Consider the following 19,804-nt stretch of genomic DNA (forward strand, 5'->3'; position numbering starts at 1 on the left):
CAAATATCAAGGGTAAGGGACATCTTGTTGATAAATCAGGCCAATCTGGGGAGCTCAACAGGACAAATAGCTTCATATCAAAGAACTTATGTCAGCTAAGCACAGGACACCTGCATGAGAGATGCCAAGTCCAGTGAATAAGTCCCTCAGCAGATACTATAAGTGGGCTGGGAGTCCCCGGCACAGAACCAAGATTGAGGAATTTAAAAGCTTTCTGGAATAGTTGGAAGAGCATTTAGGCCCAGATCGTCAAAGGTATTTAGGTGCATACCTCCCATTTCAATAGGAGTTAGGCACCTAAATACCTTTGAGAATTTGGACCTTAGTTTCTCCAAACCAGTGTCTTCTATTTCCTCTTTTTCTTTTCAGTGCCACAATAGTAACCTTAAATGGTGGCATTTCCTGACTGTCTCATGCCACAGTGTTTTTCTTTTAATTATTATACTTTCTGTCCTTAATATTTTAATTAGTTGGTGAGAAGTTGGTTAAAAAAACACTGTCAATATGTTGGGGAGGAGGAGGTAATCAAAAATCAATATCTGGACAAAAGTCAACATTTGGAAAACTTTGGACCATCTATATATAAGGTGACCATTTAGTTACGGAGGTCGCGGAAGTAATGGAATCCATGACTTCCAGCAACCTCTGTGATTTCAGCCTGTGGTGGTCTGGAGCTGCAGGGTCCCCCACCGCCTGCGGGGGCTGGGAGTTGTGGAGAACCTCTGCAACTCCCAGCTGCCATGGGCGGCAGGGGTTCCCCGCAGCTCCCAGCTGTCGGTGGTGAGGGACCCTGGAGCTCCCACACCCCACCCACGGTGGGGGCTCCTGGAGCTCCTAGCCACCTGCAACTGCCCCACTGTAGGTGGTGTGGGGACCTGCAGATCCCCATTTTGTCACAGATATTTTTAGTAAAAGTCAGGGACAGGTCACGGCTTCCGTGAATTTTTCTTTATTGCCCGTGACCTGTCCATGACTTTTACTAAAAATATCTGTGACAAAATCTTAGCCTTATCTATATAGCTTGTCAAGAAATAACATTTTTTGGGGGGAGAGGGAGGGGTATTCTACATGAAAATTGAATTTTTAACAAAAAAAAAAAGTCATTGAAAATTTGAAATGCTGAAAGTTTTGACCAGTTCTAATTTTAATTTTAGCTTTGTAGCAGAAGCAGGTCATTTGCCAGAGTATTTTTGTTTGTTTGTCTTTTATTTTTGCATGTATTTACAAGTTGTTGTTTATTTCACCATTTAGGAAGTTGGTGTTATTCTCCCTGAAAAACAAGAGATTTCTGGGCTTTCAGAATTAGGAAGGGAATAGACAAAGCTGATAATGATCAATTGTTCACACTGCTGAGGGAATTCATAATGTGAAGCAATGGAATGGAGAAGTTAGTTTTACATAGAGGGCTCTGAAAGAATTATTTTAGACACAGATTAAAAACTATGTTAAATATTTCCACTGGCAACAAAATCTTTACCTGAGTTATATGAACAGTGGAAAAAGTGGGCCTAATTCTGATCTCACATTTACCAACTCTTCACCAGTGTCATTCCACTGACTTGAAATACTCTGATGTAAATTAGTGGAGAATCAGGCTGAGTGGATTTAAGGTCATGATGAAATACAAGTGGTGGTGATCTTAGGACAAGCTAAACCTGTTACTCTAAGTGGTCTTTCCCCGTTTCTTAAAAAAACCCAAAAAAACTGATGTCACGTCTTCCAGAAATCCATCTTATCTTTGTGTTTTCAAAGCAAACAACCATCTAATAAAATGAATAGAATAAATAGCCTGAATATGCTAGGCCTCATGCCAGGTTGAGGCCATAGGCAAAGGCCTCTCATACCTAATGATTAACTTGCCTCTGTACATACAGTTTTCCAAACACACACACATGCTCTCTGGACTAGGACTCTGGACTGAAGTGAAGCCATCTTCTTAACCAGTAAAGCCAAAAAAATTCAAAAGTGGATCTTGGGACCAGTTTTTGGGTGCCCAGCTTGATCAGGTGTGCCAAGCTGGGCACCTTAGAACTGTGGCACCCCAAACCAGTGGCCACATCTAGAAATTTTGGCCTAAATGTTTCATAGGTTGTTATCCCCTTTTAAACTAACCCGCAGGCTCTCGGCCATGCTGTATTTAATCCTGTACTCAAATATACATGTGATGCTTCTCTTCCTCCTCCCCCGCAATGTTTAACTGAAGAAGGACTAAGGTTTGGCAGCCTGGCAAGCAACAGACAGACAGACTGACTGATCAGCATCCTGAAAAAGAAGACCAGGATGACTCACTGGGTTATCAGGGCCAAATCCTAGTCTTTGAAGTCCAACATTCCATTTATGTTTCTAGGAGACAGTTCTCATCCTCTCCCTAAACACTGAGGTGTAAATTCCTACAGCCAAAGGCAAACAGAAGGGGATGAGGAGAGAGAGAGAGGAGTTTTCCCCTCTCCCATCCCTTTGCTGGGGACTTCAGTCTCAGAAAACAAGGAAATCACCAAAGACACCTGTTCTTGGCTTTACAGAAGCACTGTTTACACAAAAGTGAATTTCTTCCCTCTTCAGTGCATTTCTTTGCCCACCTTAATCGGAAAAACAAATCATGCTAACATGACTGGTTATTCCTCTCAGCTAAGGGGTAGGTTGTTCCTTTGCTGCCTTCAAGCATTCTGGAGGTGAAGAGTGAGAAGAGCCCATGCTTCAGCTGGACTCCCCAAGACGAATTCTTCCTTGGGCTTCCAACTAGCACATGCTTCCTCGGGAGCAACACTGCCCTTGGAGACAGTGCAGCATGCTCCCCTCTCCATACCAGCCAGCACAGCCAATTGGGGCAGTAGTGGGGTGGGGACAAAGATACAGGTCCACAACCATCTTTCATGGAATTAACACCTAAGAGAGTATTATGAAGGGAGAGCATGACCTGTACTCCCAGTCATACTGGAGCTGGTCCCTATTCCAGGGCAAATGGCCCAAAATATAGCATGGCAAGATGTAGTCACTGCTGCTAGGCTCCAGGAATAGTTCCTAAAGGTGCTCCCTGGGGCAGTCATATTCCAGTAAGTAGCTGGCTTTTTTTTTTTTTTTTTTTTTTGGAGCCATAAGCCTTTGGCAGGAGGAATAGGAGGAAGGCCGAAGGTTGGGAGCTGTACTTCAGATTCTCTTTGTCATGTCTGAAAGATTACGATGTTCATTACAGAAGTGAGAGAGTTGTTGGTATTTTTTCTCTTATTTCCTCACAAATTATACATACAGCTCAATTGCAGATGGTTGGAAGGGGGCTGTATTGAGACACAAGGAAGTTCACTTGAATATAGTTTTATAGTATATAATTCATTTAGATGCCGTTTGTTAGTTAATTGTTTTTGCAGGAGGCACTTTATATTTGGCTCTGATGTACTTTTTCCTTAACAGAAACTGCCTATGCTCAGGGGGCTGCATTCAACCCTGATACAACTCCTCTAATGTCAAAGAAGTTGCATCACGGATGAATTTGGCTCAGGAGTCAGTGTTTTGTTTGTAGCATGTACGGTCCTAGTCTGATTTGTCTGTTTTACCTGAGGCTTGTTCTAAAGCGACTTCAGGTTTCCCTAAATAAGGAAAAGATGTCGTGAGCAGTACACAGAAGATAACACAAGCTGGGAAGTTAGAGAGGCAGCGAGAATTGTCTGTGTCCAGCAGTCTCACTAGAAAATCCTCTTTATATTCCTTATGACCAAATCTTGTACTTTTTTAACCATGAGGAACCCAATAGTTTGGGGCATGGGGAAGCTAGGGATGGTATGAGGTGTTTGTCTTTTCCCCACAGGAAAAATACTGTAAGACCTGGGTGTTCCCAGGGGCAGTCTCTGTGAGATTTAGCAATGTCCCATGCTGACACCCAAAGTAGATCTTTGAAAGTAGTGGAAGTAGATCAGGGAAGGTTTGGAGGATCTGAGTGGGAACATCTGTGTGAGGTGGGAATAGATCAAGGAAGGTTTCAAGGAGCTGAGGAGCTTTTGTTTACATGAAGTGGGAATTGATCATGGAAGGCTTGGGGGAGCAGAGGGGCCATGTCTATGTAAGGCAGGTGGGAGGGAGGCTGTCAGAGCCCAGCAGTAATCAGTCATATCGAGGAAGAGCTCTATAGGCTAGTTGAGTGTATGGGATGCGGACAATGGTCATAATGAGACCAGTGTAGAGGAATGCTTGCTTGTGTCAGGGAACAGGAAGGAAGCCAAATTAAACTTTGAATGAGCATTATCCAAATAATGCAGTGTTTCTTCCTCATTAGCCCCTAACTACCAAGTGGAGCTTTTAGCTGACATTTCTCAGGTGTTTTTCTTTTCTCTGTCTTTGCCCTGTGTCTCAGTGACATTATATCACCCTGCCTCCTGCAAAAGGCTAAATACCCTGGTGTGATGAGTTGACAATACCCTGAACAAACCTTATGGGAATAAGATTAATTTTACTGAATTAAGTTAAACCTTACCGAATTAGGGTTAACACCTTTGGAGTTCACTATATTACACATGCAAATGTTTATGTATTATTGTGAGATTGCTTTAGCAGGAAGACAAGATTAACGTCATCTCTGAAAGGTATGAGGAAGTTCAAAGGTCTTTTTGAAATCATATGTGTAAGGTGGATGTCCTTAAGAAATACCTTGAGGTAAGGGGAATGCAAACATACTCCCCCCACCTTCCCCAAAGCCAATCTTTTGAATATAGGCTCTCGGGAGAGAGACACCCTTTGTATACTAACTATGTGCTTCTGGAAACTCCAGATCAAAGACCCCTCAACTGCATAAAAAGAGAACTGAACATCTGAGTATTCCTATTGTGAGCTGAAGCTCTCATGAACTTGTAAGCATACTACCAAGATGGGGTATTAAAAGATGGCACTTGCCAGGGGCCAGGTGAGAACTAGGATGAACACTGGTAAGCTTATTAGCAAACATGTAGGTTCTTTATTATTTCTAATATGTTTTCTCTGTAATGCTTTGTACCTTAAGAACAAAGCAGGCTGCTTAGAAAGAACCATGTGGTAGCTTATATCTATAGCATCTATCCTACTCTGAGTCTCTGAAGAGAAAGCAAGCAGATGTCTTAGGGCAACCTGTCTGTGCTGACAATCACACAGTGAAGGCAGGGAACTGTGCAGCCTGGGAATATCTGGTCAGAAGGGAGAGAGACGGGGGCCTGCACCCAAGAGAGGCAATAGCTGGGGAGCTGGAAGCCTGAGATTGAGTGCCCTTGCTGGACCATGGAGGGGAAATACAGGTGCAACTGCCCTGAACTGTGATACCTACCATATAAAGGCACCAGGCAAAACTCACTATCACCCAAACTCCCCCTGAAGCACAGCCCACCTGAGAGACACAGCAGTAACTCTGAAAGTGCCAGCTGCTTTGGAGGCACCAGCTGAAGCCTCAAAGATGCCAATTGATACTTCAGGTTTCCCAACCTCTCTCTCCCTTGGGGGGGGGGGGGGAGGGGCAGAAGTACTTCCCACTTCCGAGGAGGGCACAGGTGCTCCTTGGCCCCTTCCCCACAAAGACTGCCAGATTTTGGCAGGAGTTGGGTCAAGTGCCACGCATCCCTTCTCTCCAGAGTTGGCAGACTTTTTTTTTTTGATAGGGGGTGCGGCTAGGCACAGGAGAGGAAGGATGTGCCAGTAGTTAGGGCCCTACCGTGGGACACCAGGACTTCATTCCGTGCTGCATCACAGACTTCACATGGTACCTTGGGAAAGTCACTTATAAGGCCCAAGTTTATTCTCATTCAGTGGGAGATAGGCATCTAAATACCTTTGAGGAGCTGGGCCTTAGTTTCTCTGTGCCTCAATTACCCTGTATAAAATGTAGATAATAGCACTGTCCTGCCCCAAGGGTTGTTGTGAGGATAAATACATTGAAGAATCTGATGTGCTCAGATACCACAGTGATGGAGGGTATGTAAGTATGTTAGATGGATAGGTGCTTCTCCCCATTCTATTCACATACTTTACCTCCATATCCAGGGCTGGTTGCTGGGAGGGGGCGGGAGGGGAGAGCAGTGGCTCCTCCATCCCTTCCCGGTGGCTTTGTCAGCTGCATTCCTATTCAATCCCTCTCCAAAATTATTGTTGGTGGGCACAGAGAGTGGGGAGCAGTTGCTGCCCTCCCCACCAGTCCCAAGTCTTGCAGAGTTTTTGAGCCGGGCACATGTATTCCTCCATCAGCCCCTGGAAATAGCAGATGGTGGGGGGAAGGAGGGGAAGCACACGCTGCTCCTTGGCTGCATCCCCCAGCATTGAAAAAATATGTGGAAACATAGTAGAGTTTCCTCTTCCTCCCACACCCCAACAGCAGTACATCTTATGATTCAATAGCCGAAGTCACCTTCGCTCTTCAGGCCTTCTCTGCTGCAGCCGCCTGATGCTGCTACTGGCCCTATCCCTGATGCTGACATAGTAAGCAACTCCCAGCAAGATCCACTGCCTTCTCCCAGAAAATGGGAAGGGTCTGTTGTGGTAGCCATGTGACAAATTGTGCAGCCATGTGATAAATCAGTCTTTTGTTACATAGTTCTGCAATTTATCATGCACCTTTGACCACCTCACCTGCCCTCTGCTCACTAATCCATCTCCCTCAGGGCTGCTTTCAGCATTCCAAACCTCTGAGCAATTTCACACAGCTGCCATTGAAAAAAAAATATTATATGCCACAAAAAATGTTTTCGCTTCCTCCCCCAATTGTGAAATTTCACTCCATGAAAGTCATGAATGGCTATTCAGCCATGTGCCAATGATGGCTGGGCTTAAGTTTTGCCCTTATAGGACTAAACACAAGGATATTTTTTACAAACAGAATGAGGAGAACCCCAAAAAACACCACTTCTTTGTAGTCCTCGATGCCCCTGAGATATTAGATTTTAGGATTGTGTCATTTTGGGGTCACTATAAATGTTTTTTGGCTTCTTCTGATCCCTGTACAGTTGACCCCAAACTGTATCGAAGATAATTGGCTTTACAGGAGCAGAGTTATAATTAGGAGGAACTGTAAAAAAAAAAATTAAAACCCCTCTCTACCACATTTCTAAAATAGTTTTTCTGTTAAATATACAGGTAGACAGAATATACAGGATATACAAATGTACAGGGTGGTGAGATGAGGTATGAAGGTTTTATTGGCAGTTTTTTTGTAATATCCTGATTAACTCACTCGTGGTATCCCAAACTCATGCTAATAAAGCCCTCCCTATATAGATATGTAACAATTATTAGCCTTGAAGCAGAAAATAAACCTTACCCTCTCTTTTGTGGCATAATGGTAACAGATCTGAGTGCATTTGCTCCCACCTTTTTAAAGATTTTGCATCAACAATTCAATTGGGCTGTTGTCGTTTTCAGTAACGGATGATGGCAACAGAGGTGAAGGTTAGAAATGAAACATATATGGGCCCTTACTCGTGTCACTGTTCAGTACTCATGTTAACAGCCACAATGGAAGCAACAGAGCTGCTCACGTGAACAATAATCTGGAATATTGGCTCCAAACTGGTGTGTCTTTTTATCTTCATCACATCGGCCCTTATCCTATAATCCTTATTCAGGCAAAACTGCCTTTTGCTTCAATGGGGGGATGTCTGAAAAAGGAGTTCTCATCAGTCATTTGATCTGCTGTACCACAAGGGTTTGGCTTGTGGGAAGAAAATGGGACTGGAAATGGTATCTAAATAGAAGACGGAAAAGCACCCAAAAACTGAGAAAGGCCAGGGTGCAAGCCAATTAAAAGGTCAATAACTGGTAAAGGATGAAATAAGCCTTGAAAGTTACCTTGGTAAAAGCAATTATAAGCCAGCAGGAAAAATCACATCAGCAGCAACATCTGCCATCTCATCTCAAAGTGCAGACGGGTCCGTGCTCAAGGCACATTTAGATGATTTGGTATTGCAAAAAAGAAAAGAATGTACTGAAGTTACTGTTCTGAAAGGCCCCGCCCAGGTACCACTTAGTTTCCATAGACTGCAGTGAGCAGCGCCGTGTCAGACACATGGCCAGTTGCAGTCTGCTCTCTTTGTGCAGCTCAGACCGATGCCCCAGCATGAGGGTAGTCCTTAGAAGAGGAACTGAGGTAGCCGACTCCTAAGCCTCCCGCTTTGTAGCCCTAGTGCAAGGGTGCATCTGAGTAGGGACAGCAAGGAGTGACTCCAGCATGAGGTACTCCAGCAATCCCCAACCAGCACACCATCCCCTGGGGACTACAGCCAGCTAGCACCGGCTAGAACAGCTCCCTGCTATTCTAACCAGTGTCAGGGGTAAGGTGTGTAAGGGAGTCAGGGAGCCAGACCTGGCTCCATGACAACTTTCCCTCTCACTGGCAGCAGCAAAGAACCTGGCCCACAGTCTTTGCCCATTAATCTTATGCAGCACTTCCCTTAGTAGCATAATGCTGTTCAAAGAGTCATTTAAGGACGGATAGGTGGCAAATGTACATTTACAACACTACACTGCAGAAGGTATTAATTATGTAAGTGACAGAGCATTTGCCATAATTTCCAGTGAAGTTCTTGCATGGTTTCAGCAGGATAGCAGACAATGTTTCACAGTAACTATGTAAATAATTTATCTCACCACATTAGATGGCGGCTGGCCAGGTGGTTCCTTTCTGCTGCCTATGGGGCTGGTGCAGGGTGGGGCTGGTTTGCATTTTCAGTCTTCACAAGATATGAGAGGGGCTGTCAGGGCCGCACATCTCTCTCTAGAAGATAGCTGCCCAGAGAGGATTTTAGCTACAAGGAACAGAGCCACTTAGTGGATATGTAGGTTTCACTGAGTTATTCAAACTTTAATGATATAGGTAGCAAAGTCTGACTCGTGGGAGGGGGTAGAAGGGGAGTGAAAAAAATAGAGTGTGTATACATAATGAGGGACTCCTATATTGCCTTCCATCTAAAGTGGTTAACAAATATTAATTAAATCTCACAGCTCTCCCCTAAAGTATATAGGAATCATAACATCTGGAGATGAACCCGGCAGCTGTTTGAAAGCACACACAACAGCACTCCACTGGGTTTATACTCATGTACACGAATGTATGTGTATTATATATGGGGAGTGAGGAGGGGTGATCCTCTTCTGTACTGCCTTGGTTGCTAGAGGAGTGCAGTAAGTGAGACGCAGCTTAAGTTCAGGTTATAAACAGACTTCTGATTTGGAAAAAAAAGAGTATTGCTGCACTAGTGACCTTCAGACCTTCTTCCCCCCGAAGTAATCCAAAACATTCATCGCTGTTTTTTCAGTCAATGACATGGGCAGAGTCTGACCCAGGCAAAAGTGTGTGACACCTGCTCACTTCTCTAGTATCTGGGGAGCCTTTTAACACATTGCAAAGCTTTCATATTTGTTCTTCCCTGTCTATTGTGTGTGCAAATATACAGCCGAGATAGCTGCGCTTGAAACAGATCTATCAATAAGCGAAATAACTGAAAAGTACTATGCAGTATAATTGCATGCGGAATTAAAGCACAGTGGTATGCTTTTACATGAGGATAGGAATCTGTCAAATTGCTGCTATACTGAGTTGCTGAGTTTACACTGTCAATTAGATTTTAAGTAAAGCTGTCATAAATAAAGAAAATATATTCATTAAAAACTAATAAAGCAATAGTAATAGTAATTGCATTACTAATTGTACCTATTACAATAGCACATAGATGTGCTAACTGAGATGAGGACCACATCGTGCTAAGCACTGGACATATACATAGTAAGAGAATCTCTGAAAGAGCTTATGATCTAAATCGTCAAGACAGACAAAAGAAGTATTGTTATCCCCAGTTTACAGAAAGGGAAACTGAGGAACAGAGAGTTAAATGAGTTGGAAACTGAACCCCAATATTCTAAGTCTCCATGTAGTGTCTTAACTACATTACAATAATAAACTCTAATAGTCGTACTTTTCAAACCAAGGCAAACATTTTAATACCGACGTATATTTCTGTAAAATACTCCATGGGATGACCACATAAAAGATGGAGATGGCCAATAATTCAGCATAACATTGTATGGCCGACTGACATTTGGCTGAGCATTTGCAAAGTTGATTCTGTTATTTAAACTAAAAACCAGCCAGAATGTAAATCAGTGCTAACACTGTGTTTGCATTTTTGCAAATACTTTATAAAGTAATTGCATCATGTAGCAGGCAAGGGTCAAGTCTGCTATAATTAAAATTTCAAAACAATTTTGTTATGTGTCCCTGTTTCCACACAAATTAGTTAGCTATTCAGATTCAATTTTCTGTGTGCTTTCTCCGGCTGATGATGAATTATTTAGAAAAGATTCAGCAAAATCCTTCAGCAATTTTGAAATAATGGGAGAATGATCAATCTATCCATATTTTATTGAGGCTGGTGTTTGGGGTGTAGGAGTAGGAAAAGAAACTACCGCATGTGTGAAATGTGATTGAGTTATCATGATTATAGCAATTGGATATCCAGACTTTTTTTTAACTATTATTAACTATGCAGCTTTAGCACTGAATTAATTTAAAGATAATATGCAGCCAGTTTGTGTTTGAGATATGGACAATTCCTACAGAGCTGGTACAATTTACAGTAGAGATTGGTGGTGAAGGTATCTTCTACATAGTTTGTAAAAGGTACAGGATAATTTACACAAACACCCTGACCCCAAAGATCTTGTACAATTTCTCAGGATTATACAAAAGTATATTAAAGGTTTGAAGAAAAGTTAAAAGTTCAGGAACTCAGCAATCCATACACTTACATATCCTTCTGGGTGTTGTAAATAGAAACGAGCATGAACCAAAATGCTGGATGTGAACACCCCCAAAGATTTTGAGGGGGGGGATTTTGGAAGCAAATTGTGGAGCCATATCTAATTTCATTGGCTGGCTCCTGTATCCATGTTCATCTGGAGCAACACCCCAGATCTAAACACCTTTGAACTCTGTGGTATTCAAAATCTGGATCAGGATCTGAATTTTAGAGCTTGGGACAAATCCATTTTTAAATTCCTATCATGAGTCCATATGGGAAATTTTATTACTTCAAAGCCTCAACACTTTAAGGAGAAATTACCTGGCCCCATTACATTTGATTTTAAAAGTTCAATCGACTGAAATTTGCCAGAAGGGAACACACACTTCTTCCAGAATTCTGTCTGTATCTAACTCACTCACTGCCTCTGGCACATGCTGGCTACTTACTAAGGGCTAATTTGTAAGGAAATGTCCATGGCTGGGGGTTATTGACAAGACAGAACACTCCAGCGGGAACTCCAGAGAAATGACAGCTCCCTGGGATGTGGGCTTAAATAATACATGTTAAGAAGGTGCAGTCCCCTCTGCAGTTGGCTACAGGGAAGGCAGCAACATGGCCCTGCTCCTCCTGACCCCTACCTGTATTAGCCTCTACCGCCCAGACCCGTCCTAGCCTGGTGCAGACCTTGTGCTAAGGTGAGCACAAACAATGTGATGGAGGATGGCCCTTCTGCAGGTGCACAAAGAAAGGAGGCTCCTTTCACTCTCTCCCTGTTTCAAACCTGTCCAATCCAGCCCTGAATATTATTCCCATTGGTAATCTCAATTTCATTGCTAATGCAATAATTTTTACCATATGAAATGAATAAAAAAAATTGCTTTGGACTTATGATGAAATCTAGGTTGTAAACTTGGTGAAACAGTTCTTGATTTATGTCTTTAAAAATGTCCAGGAGACATGAAGGTTATTGTAGATAAATTAGATTCACAGCCTACTCAGCCACTTCATTCGGGATACCTCTGTGGATGTTCTGCTTCTCCACCTTGACTAATGACACCTTGAACTTATGAAAGGAGCTCTTTCTGGCCCTATTGGAAGGACTTAAGTCTAATACTGTAATATGAAAGTACATTATGGGGAAGAGGTAAATCACAATAACTTGTTTTGATCGCAACCTGGACATATGCATGGGCATAAAACCTCAAGGTTTTAGCCCTACTACGAATGTTTCTTTTATTGATTGTCATCCAGATGTCAAAGGTATTATGCAGCTGGCATTACCAAAATACGTTGAGAATTAAAAACGACACTGATGATCATCAAGCCAACAGAAATTGGCCAAATAGTTATCTTTTCAATACTGAATTAAATTCCCATTTTATATGGACATCTCCATCATGGATCCATTTATCAAAAATAAATGTGTAATGAAGCATCTGAAATTAATTTAATGCCAAACTTTTCATAGCCATTGGCTAATATCCAGAATGCTAAAATGACAACCCAGTGTTATAAAGGTAATAATGTATTTTTTATAGGTACTGGCTAATATCCAAAATGGTTACAGTAAGTGGTAGAATAAAACATTAGTAACAGGGTTCTTGCTCAATCTGTCAGTTCAGCATGCAAAGTATGTTTGCTCAAAAAACCTCAACACCTGGATGCCAGAACCCAAGGTACCAACCATACATGATGCTGAGAACTCAACTCCCAGTGAAGTAAACAGGAGTACCTAGCATCCTGCGAGAGGCACTGAGGACATTGTAGGATTGTCAGCAAAGGACCAGAGCAACACAGATTTGATTCATATTACCAGAATGCAACTCTGAGCTGTTGGCTGTTGATTTGACTTGGCAATTGGTTGCTGATTTTGATTAATGTTTTCAAATTAGTCACACTATACATGTGTCTAGATCTGCTAAAAAAAAGGCAATGAAATGGATGGTGGAGGGATCTAAATTCACTGGGCCTGATACTCAGCAGATGTAAATTGGTATAGTTCCATCCATTAATTTCAGTAGAGATGCATCACTTACACCAGCACAGATTCATGCCTGCTGTCTTTGAGGCTTTAAATTTAAAGTGCTCAGGTGAGTTTCTGTGCTGCACCTCTAAGAGCAGGGGTGTGCTAAGGTGACTTTAAACTACCTTTGCACCTTCCTGATCTTAGGCTGCTCTCAGGGCTGGAGAAGCCCCCAGCATAACCTAGACACTCCTGGGGTCTGTCTAAGCTACAGCAGCCTCCTGGGGCAGCCCTATGGGTTGCAGTGCTGCCCAAAATGTCTGCAGTTCTCTATGTTACTGCTCCCCCTAGGGGCCTTGGAATGCTGCCTTCAACAGTGCTGGTCAACTCATCCTCCAGCCCAGGGGTTCTCAAACTAGGGGTCGGGACCCCTCAGGGGGTCGTGAGGTTATTACATTGGGGGTCGCAAGTTGTTAACCTCCACCCCAAATCCCTCTTTGCCTCCAGCATTTATAATGGTGTTAAATATATAAAAAAGTATTTTTAATTTATATGGGAGGGGGCGGGGGTTGCACTCAGAGGCTTGCTATGTGGAAGGGGTCACCAGTAAAAAAGTTTGAGAATCACTGCTCCACTCAGATCTGGTGTTTTTAGAGCTTATTTGTGTCATGCCGGTCGTCTTACCCAGATCTGTACACACTTCTTAGTGAGGTCCTTCCAAACTACAGCTGAGTGAATAATTCAAACGGATAGTTAATTATATGAATTTTACATATTTTTTTCTGGTCATGAATTGTCTGTGCCAAGTTTATGATTTTCTTACATTTCATTGTTCTATGAAAAGTGGATGCACCAAATACTTAATAGAACTGGCCAGAAAACAGAATTTCTATCCCATGGAAAATTTTGAGGTTTCAGAAAAAAATCTGGCTGAGTCTGGGATAAAAAGTAAAAACCTCAGGAGAATCAAAATATATTTCTTTTTTTACTTGCCAGCTGTCAGCCGGAAAAGCTCTTGTCAATTTCACTGTCACCCCTCAGGCAGAAAGTGAAATTGACAAAAGCTTTCCAGGTGGACAGGCAAGGGAGTTGTCATTTTTATTTTTCCCAATGGAAAGTGAAACATTTTCAGCAAAATTGAAATTTTCCTGCAAAAAAATCTCAGTTTTTCAAAAAGGGCATTTTCCATCAGAAAAATCCTAAGCGGTTCTACTTTATAACTTTGTATGAAAAGTTCTTGTCTTTAGATGTTCTATGAACAGTTCACTGAGAGTATTCAATATCCAAAATCCAAGCTCTGTGGGCTAATTTGGAATAGGTAGATTGGTCACAGGGAATATTTTTGTTTCCAGGTTGGATGAGTATAAACATTAGTTATTATTCTAATGTGAATATTCTTTCTTTATTTCAAAATCTGCTTTCTGTGAATTATCTCTAATATTTGCTGTTTCCAGAAATACTCCTGCCAGTAAAATTGTGTCCTAGAATTTTCAAAGAAAACGAATCCCAAACGGGAGTGAACCCAACTGAAACGATTTCCAGCCCTGCAAACTTAACTTGAATGATAAGAGTCAAGCTAGGTTGACTGAGATTTATTCATCATAACCTGTAATAAGTATTCTGCAGGAGAAACTGTAGTGTGCAATCCATTGTGTCAAATGCTGCCTGCATTGACCCCCTTGTTACCTTCAATGAAGGAGTAATGAATGGAATTTGGTAAAGACTTCGGTTGATGATCACCGAGAAGAACAAGAATAGAACTCACACTCCCATTGCTGTGGTGGCTCTGCAGTGCTAAGGCGAGTTAAAAGTTATTTTTGTCACCAAAGGAAGCAGATCTGACTGTGAATACACCCAGGGAGCAGATGTATTAAGTTATTCTCTTCTCAAAGTAGACGCACACTCCAGTTATTGTTTACTGACACTACTTGGTTACAGGATATTGATGAAATGGAGATGTCCAATGAAAGCTCTGACAGATTTTCAGTTATTTGACTGGGACATATGCCCAGCTTCCCTATCATGACAGAAAAACAACAGATTACATTACCATGAATCACATATGGGGCCAAGTTGCAAAACTGAGAGCTGGATCATGACTGTGAACACCTCACGAATGTTCAATACCAGGGTTTTGGTTAAGGCCCACTCTAGTTTAAATAATGGGGTTTTATTTTCCTTAATTGAGTGAAATAAAATCTTTCAAAAGTGAAAAAAAGTAAGAGCATTTAAAAAAACAAAGATCAAAGTAACAGGGATAGTTTGCTTATGTTACGAGAAATATGAAAAAGAACCCATTGTGAGAGAAGTGGAGTAGGGGACTCCCATGTTTCTCTGGAATGGTTTTAGGAAGATACTTCATCAAAAACATTCAGTATCCTGGGGCAAGAGATGTTTTTGATACATCTGCAATGACAGCAGTTTGTAAGAGACACAGATTATAGGGAACTGTTCCAGCATGTAGAAGATTTTGAGGCTTTAACACTATAAAAATGATGGCAGTGGTCTGGCAGAGCAGGAAGTCTAAGAGACTCTGAGTTAAATATGGAAAATGTTTAGGACGTGGGCTATGCAGAAAGCTCACATCTTACCCCAACCCACGGCAAACCCGTTTGCAAAAACAGGTGGCAACAAATGGCCCAGTGCAGGGTGTACATTTTAGTAGGTCCCCGCACTGCATACTTATCTCATGGCTGCTCAATGTGTCATCGCTGCACGCCCCCACACGGCAACTTCACATAACCCTGCCGTAGCCAACACACAGCAGTTCACCATGGCTGCTCCTCACTCAGCTCAGTGACATGTCAACATACCCTCACCATAGTCCCTGACATGGCACTGCAATGGGCCTGCCCTCCTCTCCCAGGATAGTTCAGCATGCACCCATCCTTCCACGCGTGACAGCTCTGTCTGCTCCTCACCATGTCAGCTCAGTGTGCCCTTCACAGCAACTCACTGTGTCACCACGCCCCCCACTCAGCTCTGTGTGCCATTGCCACGTCCTCCTCCATGTGGCATGCCACTGCTACAGCCCCCTGCCTGCAGACTTAGCATGTCACCGTTGTTCATTCCGTCTGGCAACAAAATGTGCCATCCCAGTCCTGTATGAGAAGCTCAACCCATGCCATCGTGTACACCCCGCCTATGGAAATATAGTGTGGCGCTACTGCTCTCCATCTCCATGTGGGAGTAGCTAAATGTAGTAGCTCAAAATGTACCCACTTCACATAGGAGGTCTGGGCACCTCCCCTTCCCCAATATGTCAGGTCCCTTAGGTTGACATCTCAACATAAAGCCATTATGTTGCTTACCCTGCCCCACCCCCCTTCCCCTTATTGTAGCTGTGCAGACTTTGGGATAGATTTTAGCCCTACCATCAAAGCTGAGCAAGGGGCAATGTATAGGTGGTGCTGCCAGAACAGAGCAGGAACTTGATTGAGTCACTACTTTCTCCTCTGCTCCTGCCCTTGGCTGACACAGATTTACATCTTCCTTTACATCAGCATTGGTGGGTCTCTGTGGACAGAGCCAATCTCTGGCTACTTCCCTGTCCATGCCTGCTGGCTTCCTACCTACCTTAACAGGAAGGAGAATAGCAGCCTGGTGATAGCTCTTCTCTCTGAACCCACACAGGATCCAGTGACTTGAATAGCCCATGAAAAGGAATAGGGCCTCTTGTCTAACTTGAAAGACTCTATGGCAACTGGAGAACAAATGAAATGATGGCATCACAAGAGCAGGGAGAGTGAAAGCTGAACCACTGAGTAAGAAGAAGATTTTAAGTTTGCTTGTTTAAACATGGAGTTAGTTTTTGTTATTACCTGTTTACTTTGTTCAATTCACGCGTTGGAGAAATAAACCCTTTAATAAAGATTCTGAATCCACCATCCCTTAAGGCATGAGACCGCACAATTCATATCTCTAAGATGACCAGAAAGTTCTCCAGAAAGAAACAGAATGGACCTGATATGGAATTCCTGATATTTTAAGCTACGAAATAAGAGAACAGTTCCACTTCACCATACCCCCAAAGAACCCTTGCAGTCCTCCTTTACATTACAAAGCAGCAAAAAAGAGCCCAAAGGCACAAGCCAAAATGTTTCAAAAATTTCTTGCAAATCATCTTCAAGAGCACAAATGTTAAGAGAAGGCATTTTTGGAAATGTGTGTTATACCTTCAGCCGAACACTGTCAGGCTTTGGCTCTGTCTGCTCTCTACAGTCACACGATGTTGTTTCCACTTCCCAAGTTGACTTTTTTCAAGAGGATGGAAATCAAAGAGATTGTTATCAAAATGGCCATGATAACCCTTCCAGAACAGACACGCACCTGGCTGTGTATTTGTGAGACTTCCGCTTTCCGTGAAAATCTTTGAAAACAAAAATTTAGTCCTGCACAGAAAAAAAATAAAAAAATAAAAAAGTCAAGTACCATCCAAATCAATTCTCAGATCCAGGTCCTCAACAGGTGTAAATCAGCATAGCTTCAATAACTCGATCAGATGAGGATCTGACCCACAGTTTTAGTCAGCCAGTGTTTGCAAGTACATTTTTGCAGTATTTGGCCATCTCTAGTTATGGTAAATAAACTAAACTACTGAGTAAAGTATCCAGTCTGTTGCTGCTGATACACAGCAATGATGTAATGTTGGAACTCTTTGAATTAGCACTACCTTTCCTTGGGGACTTTTACAGCTCCCTTTAAGTAGTACCAGTCACCAAACCTTAAGAATGCCCACAAACCTTTAGTTATAATTAAAATGGTTATAAATTAACTTAAATACAAGAGTAAGAACACGTAACTGTCATTTTACTACTTTTGTAAGTAACAAACGAAGGCATAAAAGGTACATACAGTGAGATGCTGCTCCCTGCTGGGGAAAGTGTATAAAAGAGGTGACTGAACGCGAATCAGCTGGCATAGAGAACGGAAGGGTTAGAAGGGACTGCAAGGGTCACATGTACATTATTGAGTTGTAAGAGCGATTTGTATTCAAAGGAAATCTAAGGAATCATATCCATGAATTAACTTATTCATATTAAAGTGAGTTGATAGTAATCCCCATATTTAAGGTTGAGTAAGGCATTTCATATATATGACAAAACTTCTATAAGAAGACTGATTTTGATACATCTCCATCCTACCACCTCAACTTTCTTTAAAAGAAAAAAAAAGTCTTTCTTGCTTAAATAGGTCTTGCTTACATGAAGGCCAGTGGACATGGTAGATTTGGATTTCACTAAGGCATTCAGTTCTTGCCCCGAGTGTGGTGGGCCAAAGGATAAGAAATGGAGTTAGGGATGTGATATGATCAGGTGGCTATGACTAAGGAGGGAATTTGGCAGGAGGATATGTTAGACGGCTGGAATTGGGCAGTGAGGGGTGGTTTTGTGTATGTGTGTTGGAGATGGGAGTTCAGAGGCTAGGAATACCAAATGGGTAGAGTCAGTGTTAGCCATCTCTCACTAAAGCACATCTGGGAGTATGTTGCTAGGATTTATTTGGAGCAAAGAGATCCTGCTTTGAGGCATGAAGCCATTGGTAGAGCGAGTTGGGCAACGTGGGTGAGAGTCCCAGCAGTATGGAGATGATAAGCAGTGCTATATTTTCCTTACATGAAACATTAACAGCACCATCTGCTGGCTTTCCAAATGCCTGGCTGAGATCAGTCCCTGGATGAAGACTGTCTGGCTGAATATGAAGCCTGACAAGGCTGTGTTGATGTTGGCAGGAAGAGGGAAGCATTCTGAAGATCTCACTGCTTCCTTTAAAACCCCCACCATCAAAACCATCTGCCCTCACGCTGTTCAATCACTCTTAGACACTGCACTACAATTGGACACCCAAAGCCATAGTGGCAAAGAACTCCCATTTCCACCTGCATCTGGCTAGTGGATTACACCGCGTCCTATCAGAACCTGATCTGGCCCCATGTACCCACATATTTGTTACCTCCAGATTTGGTTACTGCAATTCCCATATGTAGGAATGAGGTCCCGTGTCCTGAAGCTCCATGCCTTCAGGAAGCTACTGATAACCCTGGATGCAGCAGCTTGCCTGCTAGAAAACATGGGTTACCAGGAACACATTACCCTGATTTTCTGATTCCTTCACTGGTTCCTCACTGAGCGCAGAGCCCAGTTCAAGGTCTCTGTTCTGATTTTCAAATGCCTGCCGGGCACTAGCCCTAGCTAACCGAGATCGCCTCTCCTTCTCCAGTAACAGCCTCACACTACAGCTTCATTTCACTAAAAGAATGAAGTTGTCAACTAAGAGAGGAAGACTTGTAGCAGACAGAACTTTCACAGGAGCTGGACCATGACTATAGAACTCTGTCAGAGGAAGTGAGAAGGATCATAAACTTCACTTCATTCAGAGCCACCTGCAAAACCCATTTCATTGATTTTGAGGAAGTCATCGAGGGAAAGCAAACACATCAGCATCCTCACACACGTGCACGCACACACATATCTTTTTGAAATTCCAACCAATAGCTCTGAGCTTGAAGTCTATAAAACTGTGGTCCATCCCATTTTAAGGTATGGTGCTGAGAATGGGCGACAGGGAATGGATCACTTGATGATTACCTGCTCTGTTCATTCCCTCTGGGGCACCTCGCAATAGCCACTGTCAGAAGATAGGATACTGGGTTAGATGGACCTTTGGTCTGGCCCAGCATGGCTGTTCTTATGTTCTTAAAGGAAAACTAACCTTGACTCCCCTCAGGACAGTGACAATGACTTCATCATAATAAAATTTATGTTAGATATAGCAAAACAGAGTTCAGCCAACACACATCTTATCTTTCTGTATGATCACCCATGTGACTAGAGCCCCAATCCCCATCAGAGCACTCAAGCACACATGCTTCTCTTTCAGCATTCAAGGAGTCCCATTGATTTCAGGGGACTACTCAAGTTCTTAAAGTTATGTACAGGTTTAAGTGCTTTGCTGGATCAAGACCTTTAGGTTATCAGTTTTGATTCATTTACAGCCCCATACTCCTGTTATGTGGGGCAGAAGAAATCAGATCAGAGAAAGCATTGGGGAAAAAAAAGAATTTAAAAAAAATATTATAACAAAGAATCAACATGAAGGA

Source organism: Chrysemys picta, chromosome 1, assembly GCF_011386835.1.
Source record: "Chrysemys picta bellii isolate R12L10 chromosome 1, ASM1138683v2, whole genome shotgun sequence".
Taxonomy (NCBI): Eukaryota; Metazoa; Chordata; order Testudines; family Emydidae; genus Chrysemys; species Chrysemys picta.